The sequence below is a fragment of the Martes martes genome (genome assembly GCF_963455335.1).
Source record: "Martes martes genome assembly, chromosome: 16".
NCBI classification, from domain to species: domain Eukaryota; kingdom Metazoa; phylum Chordata; class Mammalia; order Carnivora; family Mustelidae; genus Martes; species Martes martes.
Genome location: NC_137904.1, coordinates 22639352 through 22652017, shown reverse-complemented (window position 1 = coordinate 22652017; position 12666 = coordinate 22639352). Strand labels below are relative to the sequence as shown.

General features: G+C 39.5%; 1 protein-coding gene and 2 pseudogenes across 3 annotated transcripts in view; 1 reads left to right on the top strand and 2 right to left on the bottom strand.

Moving 5' to 3' along the window:
- TAOK1 (TAO kinase 1) overlaps nucleotides 1-12666 on the top strand; it is a 153357-nt gene that overhangs the window by 20173 nt on the left and 120518 nt on the right.
- Nucleotides 1972-3717, bottom strand: LOC308357152 (small ribosomal subunit protein uS2B-like; annotated as a pseudogene). Its single transcript has 2 exons — nucleotides 3651-3717; nucleotides 1972-2803 (listed from the first exon to the last, which is right to left on the bottom strand). The product of its transcript is annotated as a small ribosomal subunit protein uS2B-like (transcript).
- LOC308357151 (L-lactate dehydrogenase A chain-like) lies at nucleotides 4655-5699 on the bottom strand (annotated as a pseudogene). The gene is made up of 2 exons: nucleotides 5399-5699; nucleotides 4655-5330 (listed from the first exon to the last, which is right to left on the bottom strand). The product of its transcript is annotated as an L-lactate dehydrogenase A chain-like (transcript).

Genomic DNA, 12666 nt, shown 5'->3' with positions numbered 1-12666 from the left:
TTATGACCTTGACCGCCCCTTTTTTTTTTTTTAATGTTAACACTTGAGTACCGGTTAGTTATTTTTAATATGTCTCTCAGTTTGGGCAGGTTTAGTGTTTTCTCATGATTAGTTTGAGGATATGTATTTGTTAAGAATACTGCAGAATGGGGACGCCTGGGTGGCTCAGTTGGTTAAGCAGCTGCCTTCGGCTCAGGTCATGATCCCGGCGTCCTGGGATCGAGTCCCACATCGGGCTCCTTGCTCGGCAGGGAGCCTGCTTCTCCCTCTGCCTGCCACTCTGTCTGCTTGTGCTCACTCTCGCTCCTCTCTCTCTCTCTCTCTCTCTGACAAATAAATAAATAAATAAATCTTTAAAAAAAAAAAAAAAGAATACTGCAGAATGATTGATATATATCCCTTCTCAGTGCATTATGTCAGGGATCTGACACATGATGTTGATAGGTCTTATTACTGTTAATGTTAACCTGGTTCATTTGCTTATTTCTCCACTGTAATTATTATTTTCCCCTTTGTAATTAATTAATTAATATCCTGAGACTGCATTTCATGGTACTTACGTTGAAACCCAAGCTGACACGTGTATGTTACATATTAATTAAACTGCAGAATTTATTTGGATTTCACCAGCTTTTCCATTAATCTGTTCTCTTTCTGTCACAGTCTCTGGAATGTGATAGTTTCTCAGTACTTTGTATTCTTACTATTTTTCATACATTTAATAGTCTTGAGGAGTGTTGGCTATGTATCTTCAAGAATGTCTCCCATCTAGTTTTGTCTGATATTTTTCTCCTGATTAGCCTGAGGTGATGGGTTTTTAGAAAGATAGACCATGGATGTGTAGTGTCTTCCCCAGGACATCTATCAGGAGGTCCATGATGTCCACATGACAACACTGATGATATTAGCCTTCCTCACTTAGTTAAGTACAGCCAATGTAGTGTTGCTAGGTTTCACTGCTCTGAAGTTACTGTTTTTCTCTTTTCCTACTGTTTCTTTAGAAGTGAGTCATTAAGGTTAGCCCATCCCTTAAATGGGTAGGAGGCTTATGTGATTGTGATTTGGATTTCCTTGATGTCTCTTGTGCTTATTTACAATCTGTATTTCTTCTTTAGCTAAGTGTCTGTTCAAATTATTTGTTCCTCCCCTCCATTTTAAAATTGGGCTGTTTGTTATTATTTAGTTATGAATCTTTATATATTCAGGATTAAGCCCTTTACTAGGTACGTGTTTTGCAAATCTTTTCTCTTGGGCTCATTTTTTATTAATATTATCTTTAAAAGAACAGACGTTTTCAATTTTGATGAAGTTTGGCTTCGCAGTTTCTTTTTTTCTTTTTTTTTTTTTTAAAGATTTTATTTATTTATTTGACAGAGAGAGATCACAAGTAGGCAGAGAGGCAGGCAGAGAGAGAGAGAGGAGGAAGCAGGCTCTCCGCTGAGCTGAGAGCCCGATGCGGGACTGGATCCCAGGACCCTGAGATCATGACCTGAGCCGAAGGCAGAGGCTTAACCCACTGAGCCACCCAGGTGCCCCTTCTCAGTTTCTTTTATGGGTTGTGCTTTTGGTTTTATATCTAAGAAATCTTTGCATAAACCAAGGTCACAAAAAATTTCTGTTCAGTACTTTCGTATAGAAGTTTTAAGTTGGGGACGCCTGGGTGGCTCAGTTGGTTAAGCAGCTGCCTTCGGCTCAGGTCATGATCCCAGCATCCTGGGATCGAGTCCCACATCGGGCTCCTTGCTCGGCAGGGAGCCTGCTTCTCCCTCTCCCTCTGCCTGCCACTCTGTCTACTTGTGCTCACTCTCGCTCCTCTCTCTCTCTCTGACAAATAAATTAAAAAAAAAAAAAAAGAAGTTTTAAATTGTGAGGTTTTACATTTAGGTTATTTATTTATTTTTGTTTTGTTTTAAGAAACTTTATTTTCCATCAACCTTATTTCCGTTTTGTTTGCCTTTGTGGAAGAGCAGCTTAAGACCAGTCATTGATTGTTCCTACCCATTCAGTAGCCTGAGCAGTGGGAGCTGCTGACCCAGACTTCAGTGGCAGGCTGAGTATTCCAGTCTTCAGTAGGGAACTGCTGGGTAGGCACAGAGGGCACCTGCATGCCTTCAGATTGGTCTGCGGCTTCAGGTTGAGTTGTGGTGAACTCAGGATCTTGAGCCATCCATTCACCCTGAAATTCATCCTGGGTCACAGTCTTTTCAGCTGTGGCCTGCTCTTCCTTCTCAGTCTCTTCCAGGTCTCTGTAGAAGTAAATATCAGGCATGACCTCCCATGGATGTTAATGGGAAGCGATGCCACACATGCGCAGAACTTCCTGGGCCAGCATCCACATCAGACCATCTGAGTGAGCTCCCTTACTGCAAGGGATGGCAATGTCCACATAGTGCAGAGGCGAGTCTGTAACACAGAATGGTGTTAGGCAGGTTAACATAAGATGCCTCTGTGAGAGTCTGGTGGTCAGCCCTGGGATCAGTAACCACCAAAGTCTTGGATCCCAGAAGGCTGCCTGGATCTGGTTAGTGAATGTTTCCAGAGTGAGGCCGCTGGCAATAGGAGTGTCTCCAGTAGCAGCAGCAAACATCAGCTGGCCAGTATTCCTGGATGATATGACACTGACATCAGCTGGGTTTTCAGTGGTAACAATGGCACGAGCAGCCAGCAGAAGCTTCTCTCAGGTTCTCTTCAGATTTATGGTATTGATGCCACCACTCTTCCTTTTGTAGATGAACTGTTCTATTTGGAAGTCAGCCACCTAATAAGTGGGTTCCTGCTACAAAGAATTTGAGGACATCCCCCTCTTTGATTCACAGGATGAACTGAGTTGTCGTTTTGGGACCCTTTGACAGTATCGAGTCTTCCAGGGTATATCTCTCCATTTATTTAGTTTATTTTTGATTTCTGTCATTAGTGCTTTGTAGTTATCAGCATACAAATCTCGTACATATTTGTAAAGTTTATCCCTAAGTATTTGAAGATTTTTGGTGTTATTGTAAATGTTACTTTTTTCCCTCTAAATTTCAATTTTGTTAATAACTGTGTAAAAATATAATTGATTTTTGTGTATTGACTTTGTATTTTGCAACCTTGGTAAATTGACTTACTGCTAAGTTCAGGTAGCTATTTTATAGATTATTTGGGATTTTCTAAGTAGACAGTTATGTTTATGATTAAAGACAGTTTTATTTCTTCTTTCTAATGTGAATGCATACCGTTCCTTCCTTCCTTCTCTTCCTCCTCCTCCTTTTTTTTGGGGGGGGGGGGCTTATTGCACTGGCTAGATCATTCAGTATGATCTTGAATAGATGTGGTGAGAGTGGATATCCTTGCATTGTTCTGCATCTTATGTGGAAAGTATTTAGTCCTTCATCATTACATATGATATTAACTTTAGGGCTCCTGTAGATATTCTTTATCAAGTTAAGGAAGTTCCTTCTATTTTCAGTTTGCTGAGAGTTTTTGTCAGGAATGAATTGAACTTTGTCAAATGCTTCCTTTTTTTTTTTTTGTGCCTCTGCTGAAATCATATGATTATGCTTCTTATGTCTAGTATAGTGAGTTATATTGATTGATTTCCACTCCGGGGATGAACTCCACTTAGTATGATGATACATTATTATTTTCATAAGTTCCTGGGTTCTACTTGCTGATATTTTGTTCAGAGTTTTTGCATTCATATCCATGGGAGATACTGGCCTGTAGGTTCTTGTTCATGCCTGGTTTTGGTATCATGGTATTGTTGACTTCATAAGTTAAGTTGGTAAGTGTTTATATGCTAGACAAGTTTATGTAGAACTGATGTCCTTCCTCCCTCCCCCCTTCCCTTCCTCCCTTTCTTCCTTTCTCTCTCTCTCTCTCTCAAAGCAGGGAAGGGCAGAGGAAGAGTGTCTCAAGTATCCCAGGATGTGGTTGGACTAGACATGTTGGGTGAAGGAACCAGGAGTTAAATAACACACAGTAAATACATATCTGATTTGAAGAGGAACTACAGCATATGGAACACTGGCAGAGGTGGTGGGACTATTTTACATTAACCAATTCAGGACTACATGAGATAGGTATCATCCACCATTGGATATAGCCGCAATGGTTTCTGAACTATTCCTATCTGTAACTTTAGGAAACTGATGTTTTTCCTAGGTCATTTTAATATTACTAGGGTAACAGATAATAAGGACAATAATATACACAACTTCCTACTAAAATCCTGTTGTAGCATAGACAGTTAAGTGGTACGACGTTAGAAAACTTCAGAACAGCAGCTCTTGGGGTGCTACAGCCTGGGTGGCTCAGTCATTAAGTGTCTGCCTTCGGCTCAGGTCATGATCCCAAGTTTCTGGGATTGAGCCCCACTTTGGGCTCCCTGCTCAGCGGGAAGCCTGCTTCTACCTTGTGTGTTTTCTCTCTCGCTGTGTCTCTCTCTACCAAATAAATAAATAAAATCTTTAAAAAATAATAAAAAATAAGGGGCACCTGGGTGGCTCAGTGGGTTAATAAGCCTCTGCTTTCGGCTCAGGTCATGATCCTAGGGTTCTGGGATTGAGCCCTGCATCAGGTTCTCAGCTCAGCAGGGAGCCTGCTCCCCCTCCCCCTTGCCTGCCTCTCTGCCAGCCTCTCTGCCTACTTGTGATCTCTGTCAAATAAAGTCTTTTTAAAAAATTAAAAAATAAAACAGCTGCTCTTTTTGTATACCCTCCAAAGTGTATCTGGACTCTTCTTCAAATGGGCCTCTGTCTCAGGGATCAAATTCACCTTCACTACATCTGAGATTCCATTCTGTCCCAAGATGCAAGGAACACAGAGGAAGACATCTTTTATTACATAGACACCCTTAATCATGGTGAAAATTGGATGCATCCACCTAAGATTCTTCATTATACTTTCTGCCAAATCCACCAGTCTCGTGGCCTAGGTTGTATAGTCTTTCAGTTTGATCGCCTCATAAGCATTGTCAACTGACAACCTGTTTGTGAACCTCTTTCCACTGTTTTTTATCTGTATCAGTGCCAAAGCCAGGGCATGGATTTTTCTGGGAGACACCAGCAACGTTTACTCCATACAGGTACACTAGAGACTCCGTGCTCCATAAGTACCCACCCATGACAGTTAATGGGGTGAACTCCCAGCCTTTCCGCCATTAGGTAATGGAATTGGACTAAATCCAGATTGCAGCCACTTTCAATAACAAGGTATTTTGGGAAAGCTGCTTATCTTCCAAGCCATGTAGGTCAAGATATCTACTGGATTGGAAACAATAAGCAACTTGCAGTTTAGGCTGTATGATAAATGTAAAGATGTTCCCTTTATGCTGGGCCAAATTAAGATGGCTTTATCTTATGAGAGAAATGCTCCATGCATTTTTTTTTAATTTTTATTTTTTATTATTATTATTTTTTTGCTCCATGCATTTCTCCATGCCCCAAGTGTGATAATAACCAGCTTGGAGTTTGCAGTCATGTTATAGTCTTTGTCAGAGAAAATTTTTGGTAAAAGGAAAAGGCTGGCATGTTGGAGATCCATCGTATCTCCCCTCATGACATCAACAAGAGCAAGTTCATCTGTCAGGTCCTCCATTAAGAGACTGACAGCTCAGGCCGTGCCAACAGCATCAGCTCCAACAAACTGTAATCTTATTCTGGGGGGATATGGTCTTTCTTGTAAAGATTCTGAATCAGCTGATCCTTGAGAGTTGCCATATTGGATTTAGAACCATATGGAATTGGGGTATATGTCTGGGCAGGCAGGTGGGCAGGAGGGCAGTGTTGGATTCATACTTGATGGCAGCAGCTTTGGTACCCATATGTTATTTAGAATTGTTTGATTTCCAAATATTTAGGAATACTCCTCTAATTTAATTTCTAATTCTGTGTTGTCAGAGAACCCACTGTAGTTCTTTCTATTTGTTGAGACTTGTTTTATGACCCAGTGTATGGTGTAGTTAGCTTAATGTTCCGTAAGCACTCTAAAAGAATGTGTATTCTTTGTCGGATGGAGTGCTTTATAAATATGAATTAGGTCAAGTTATTTGAGTGTAAGTTTCTGTGTACCTATTGATTTCCTGTTTGCCCAACTATAGAGTAATGTTGAAATATCAACTATAATTATTCATTTGTCTTTTTCTTTTCAGTTTTTCTTGATGTGTTTTGAAATTTTATTAGGTACATATGCATTTAGAATTGTATATTTTTATTTTTTAATTTTTAAATATTTTTAAAGGATTTTGTTGGAGCGAGAGGGAGAGGGCATGAGTGGGGCGGGGGGAGGGATAGAGGAAGAGGGAGAAGCAGACACATTGCTGAGCAGGGACACCCCCTCACCCCTGATGTGGGACTCCATCCCAGGACCCCGGGATCATGACCTGAGCTGAAGGCAGGCGCTTAACCAACTGAGCCACCCAGGCACCCTACTTTAACATTTCTTATAGTGCACATCTGCTGTTAATGAATTCTCACAGTTTTTGCTTGATAATTATTTAACCTTAATTGAAAGAAACCCTTTGTTTGATATAATTGTAGATTCATATGCAATTATGAGAAATAATACAGAGAGATCTTATCGACTCTTCACCCAGGTTCCCCCAGTGGTAACATCTTGGGTAACTATAGTGTAATATCCCAAGCAGGAAATTGACATTGATACAGTTCATTTGACCTTATTCAAATTTCACCAGTTTTGCTTAACTCCTTTATGTGTGAGTTTGTTTTTTGGAGATTTTATTCATTTGATGGAGCACAAGCAGGGGGAGCGGGAGAAAGAGAAGCAGGCTCCCCACTGAGCAGAGAGCCCAATGTGGAGGTCAGTCCCAGGACCTGGGGATCATGACCCGAGCTGAAGGCAGTCACTCAACCCCAGCTGAAGGCGCTCCTCTATGTATATATATTTAGTTCTGTGCAGTTTTATCACATGTGTAGATTCCTATGACAGCTATCACAGTTAATACAAAGTAGTTCCATCACAAGGATCCCTTGTGCTGCCCTTATTGTCACAGCTACCTCTCTCCCTTACTCACCCAACTCCTGGAAATCACTTGTGTTCTTCATCGCTACAGTTTTGACATTTAGAGATTGTGTGGAATTACACAGTTTATACTTTTTGAAATAAGCTTTTTCTCACTTAGGATGATTTGCTTGAGATTCATCTAACTTGTTAAATGCACCAGTGGTTTGTTCTCATTGCAAAGTAGTTTATGGTGCGTATGTACCATGTTTTGTTTAACCATTTACCTACTGAAAGATGTTTGGGTGTTTCCTAGTTTTTTGTTACTTCAAATGAGCTACAAGCATACAAATGTTAATAGGTTTTGTGTGAATATGTTTTGCTTATCTGGGATAAATATCCAAGAGTTCAGTTGTTGGGTCCTATACCACACATGTTTAGTTTTATAAGAACCTGCCATGCTTTTCTAGAGTGTCTGTAACAGTTTACATTTTTACTAATGAGGGGAGCTTGGGTGGCTCATTCCGTTGAGGCTTGGACTCTTGGTTTCAGCTCCGGTCATGATCTCAGGGTTGTGGAATCAAGCCCTGCATCAGGGTCCACGCTGGGCATGGAGTCTGCTTGAGACTCTGTCTCTGCCTCTTCCTCTGCCTAGCATGTGTGCTCTCTTTCTCTCTCTCCCTCAAATAAATAAATACCTTTACATTTCTACTAACAATATGTGAGTAATCCAGTTTCTTCGTATCTTCACTAGCATTTTTTTCAATTGTGGGAAATATATGTAGCATAAAATTTATTTTAGCCATTTTTAAGTGTATAGTTCTGTGTGGGGCACCTGGGTGGCTCAGTTGTGAAGTGTCTGCCTTCGGCTCAGGTCACGATCCCAGGGTCCTAGGATTTGAGCCCTGAGTGGGGCTCCTTGCCCAGTGGGGAACCTGCTTCTCCCTGTCCCACTTACCCTGCTTATGTTCTCCACCTCTCTCTCCCTTTCTCTCCATCAAATAAATAAAATCTCTCTCTCTTTTTTTTTTAAGATTTTATTTATTTATTTGACTGACAGAGAGAGTGTGCACGAGCAGGGGGAGCAGCAGGCAAAGGGAGAGGGAGGAGCAGGCTCCCTGTAGAGCAGGGAGTCCGACATGGGACTCGATCCCAGGACCCTGCGGCCATGAGCTTGAAGGCAGATGCTTAACCGTCTGAGCCACACAGGCGCCCCTAAATAAACTCTTAAAAAAAAAAGTGTATAGTTCTTTGGCATTAAGTGCATTCACGTTGTTGTGCCACTTTCTTTACCAGCCATTTCCAAAACTTACCTTTCCCCAGTTAAAATTCTGTATCAATTAGAAAATTATTCCTCGGGCGCCTGGGTGGCTCAGTGGGTTAAAGCCTCTGCCTTCGGCTCAGGTCGAGATCCCAGGGTTCTGGGATCGAGCACCGCATCGGGCTCTCTGCTCAGCGGGGAGCCTGCTTCTTCCTCTCTCTCTGCCTGCCTCTCCACCTACTTGTGATCTCTGCCTGTCAAATAAATAAAATCTTAAAAAAAAAAAGAAAAGAAAAGAAAATTATTCCTCATTTCCCCCTCTCCCCAACTCCTTGGAGTTATATAATATTTGAAAGGAATCATACAGTATTTGGCCTTTTGTGACTAGCTTATTTCATAGCATTTGGTGTTATAATTGCTTTTTAAAAAAATTTTAGCCATTCTGATAGGTGTGTAGAATCACCTTCAATTTTAAAGTAAATTTTTACTGCATCTGGTAGTCTGGATTGACCGTTTTTTTTAAGTACATGAGAGATATCATGCCATTATGTTTTTGACTTGCACAATTTCAGATGAGAATTCAGCAGTCATTCTTATTTTTGTTTCTCTGTGGGAAATATGTCTTCTTTTTTCTGACTAGTCTTAAGACTTTTATTATTATTGATTTTTCAGTAAGTTTACTGTGCTGTACCTTCATCTTCATTTGAAGTTATCGTGGAAGTGTTTATTGAGTTTCTTGAATCTGGGAGATTATAGTTTCCATCAAAATTAAATTTTTGGTCATTATTTCTTTTAATAATTTGTTTAGCTCACCCTCTCATGTGGTACTCCAGTTGCATGTATGTTAGACCACTTATTATTGCCCCACAGTCACCGTGATCCTATATATATTTTTTCTTTTTTTGTCTGTACATTATATGGTTAGTTCTTATTTTCATGTCTCCATATTAATGGATCTTTTAAAAATTTATGTGTTTTCTTCAGTGTCACATATGCTGTTAGTCCATCTAGTACACTTTTAAATTTCTGAATTGTGTTTTTCATTTTTTGAGGTTCCATTTTGTTCTGTTTTGGTTTTTTCCTTTTTTTTTTTCTCTCCTCATTATGTATATATTCTTATTTAAATGCTTATAGATATTTAGGATAACTGATGCCTTTTTCCGCTAATTTCCCTTTCATTCTGAGGTCTGTTTTTGTTGATCAGTTTTCTGCCGGTTATGGATGACATTTCCTGGGATTTTTGGTATGTCTTTTTTTTTTTAATTTGCATTTTTAAAAAGATTTTATTTTTAAGTAATCTTTATACCCAATATGGGACTTAAACTTACAACTCTTGAGATCAGGAATTGCATGCTCCACTGATTGGGCCATCCAGGCACCCCTGGATTTTTTTTTTTGGTAATGGAAGCCTTCATGAATTTGCATGTCATCCTTGCACAGGAGCCATGCTAATCGTCTCTGTATCATTGTAATTTTAGTATATATGCTGCTGAAGCCAGCAGTATTTGGTATACCTTTGAGTGTAGTATGTTGTCACTTTTTGTGTGTGTGTGTGCTGAATTTTTTTGTCTGTCTTTAAAGAATGTTAAACTTTGTTTTGATGGGCAGTTACTTGTGGATCAGCTTAATCCTTTCAGGGATGTTTTTAAGCTTCATTAAGGTAAATTTAGAATAGTCTTTATACTATGGCTAATTTAGCTTTACTATTAAGTTATGATCCTTTTGGGGGTCTCTACTGAGTCCCGTAAGTCTTCAACAAGGATCTCCATTGTGGTTGAGTTAGAACTCAGACATCTTCAGCCTGTGTGACTTCTGGGAGTTTAGCTCCCTAATAGTTGTTCTTTGTCTGGCCTTATTGGAGTTTTACCCTATGCATGTGGAACTTAATTTGGCAAAATATTGGAAGGCATCCCCTAAACAGTTCTGGAATTCTTTCTTTAGAAAGTCCACTTTCTCTATTTCAGAGAAATAGAGTAGTTCAGGAGCTTGGCGCTCCTAAACTCTTATCTTGGTTGTCTTAAATTAGAGAGTGCTGTGCTTTACTTGGAATCCCTTTACCTGTGCAACATTCTGGAGTATTTCTAGGTAGAAAGCCAGTAACCATAGAAGTTACCTTGTTTCACTTCTCTCAAAGATTGTGGTCATGTGTTACCTGAAAAGGAATTTTATATTTTTCCAGTTCTTCAGGTCTTAAGACAGGAAAATAAATCCTGTCCCAGTTACTCTGTCATACTGCTCAGAAGCAGAAGTTGATCCCAAATTTGCATATACCAAGTCTTAAAAATAATTTGGTTTAAATTTTTTCATAATATTATAGCCAATATTGTGATAGTCGTCGTCGTCTTCTTCTTCTTCTTCTTCTTTTTTTTAAGTTTTATTTAAGTAGTCTCTACACCCAACTTGGGGCTCAACTTAAAGCCCTGAGACCAAGAGTCATATGAGTCATATGCTCTTCTGATTGACCCAGCCAGGTGCCCCTGGTCGTGGGTCAATAGGTGGTGCCCCCTATTCTTTTTTTTTTTTTTGGTGAGATTTTATTTATTCGACAGAGAGCACAAGTAGGGGGACTGGCAGGCAGAGGGAGAAACAGGCTCCCCACTGAGCAGGGAGCCGGAAGTGGGGCCTGATTGGGATCATGACCCAAGCTGAAGGCAGACACTTAACCAGCTGAGCCACCCAGGCACCCTGGGAGATAACTGTTCTTGATTACATTGTGACAGCACATACTTGACATATTTATACTCCTTCTTTTGCCTTTTGGAAGAGTTAGTGGGGTCAGTGGAAGAATATAATCCATACAGAAATAAGTGAATGCAGAATATGTAATAAAATAGCTGCAAAGTGGTGTGGGAATTTTTTTTTTTAACAGTATCTTGGTGTGTTAGTGGAATTGATAAGAATTTACACACAAGGGAATAATTGAAGTAGACTTGGGAGGGTGGGAAAGATTTATAGGCAGAGATGGTGGGATAACATTCCATATGGAGAAAATAGCACTAGTATATATGATGCCATTGGTGAGAGAATAAGTTCAGAAATGTCTGTTGGACCCAGATGGGGAGAACCCTGAAAAGTCCCCCCTAGAGAAGATTGTAGTAGTGGGAAGTTTTGGGTCATTTTAAAATTTTCGAGCAGTAGGATTGCGTTATACTTTCGAGGTGCTTTAGAGATCTTAAATGAGTCAAGAGTGCTGTATCCATTATGGTCTTTGTTTGCCTGCGGAAAAGTGACATTGTGTGTCTTAAGGAGAAGAGAAACTTGTTGTAAGGCTACCAAATTGCTCATAGACTCAAAAAAAGGGTAGGAGAGTCAGCCTGGGAGTTCCTGGGATGTTGATATCAGGAATGAATTGACAGTCTTTCTCTCTCTCTCTTTTTTTATTTTTGAGAGAGAGAGAGCGAGCGAGTGTGAGTGCACAAGTATGTGAGGGGATGGGAAACAGAGGGAGAGGGAGGGAGAGTCTTAAGCAGGCTCCACACCCAGCCTGGGACCCCATATGGGGCTTGATCTCATAGCCCTGACCTTAGTCAAGAAATCAGTTTTTGAACTAGAGTTTTTAAAGTAAGCCTTTTGTTTTTATTTTAAATTTTAGATTTACAGAAAAATTACAGGTAGTATAGAGAGTTCTCATGTACCTTTCACCCAGCTTCCTCTAATATTAATGTTTTAAATAACGATGGATATATTTGTCAAAGCTAAGAAGTTAATATTGATACAAAACTATTAACTAAATTATTGACTTTATTCAGATTTATCCAGATTTTTCCCCTGATATCCTTTTTCCTTTTCCAGGATGCAGTTCAGGATACTACCTTGCATTTAGTAAATTTAGATTTAATTCCAGTTCTGTTAGTAAGTCTGACCTTAGGTAACCAACCTTTCAGGCCCTTATCCATAATGTAAATATTGACTTAAAGGACATCTAAGGTACCTTTTATAATTATGCTGTTCTGAGTCTGTTTATGTCACACAGTATGCTCAATTTTTATTTTGAAAGTGATTTTAAGATCTAATCAATATGCCAGATCTTGTTGACAGTAAAAAAAAATTCAATTTTTATCTTGTAACTGTACTTAAGTATTTTAGGAAAACCATATATTGAGATTTGGGAAAACTCACAAGAGCTTTTTCTTCTATTTGAACAAAAAAATGACAAAAAGGCAGGGGTTGTTTTGTTTTGACTCATTTTCTCTGCAAATATTAGTTCACAGTTTATCAGTTGCATAATTATTGAAAGGAAAGTCATAAAATATGTGTATGTTAAGTTGGTTTTTTTGGGGGGGATATTAAGGAGAACACAAAGCTTAGAAATGTAATTTAAAGGTGGATCTTACTATAGTGGAGTATATAATGGAGATTTTTAAAAAATTAATTATTTCTTTATTTGATAGAGACACAACAAGTAAGGGAACACAAGCAGGGGGAGTGGGAGAGGGAAAGAAGCAGGCTTCCTGTTGAGCAGGGAG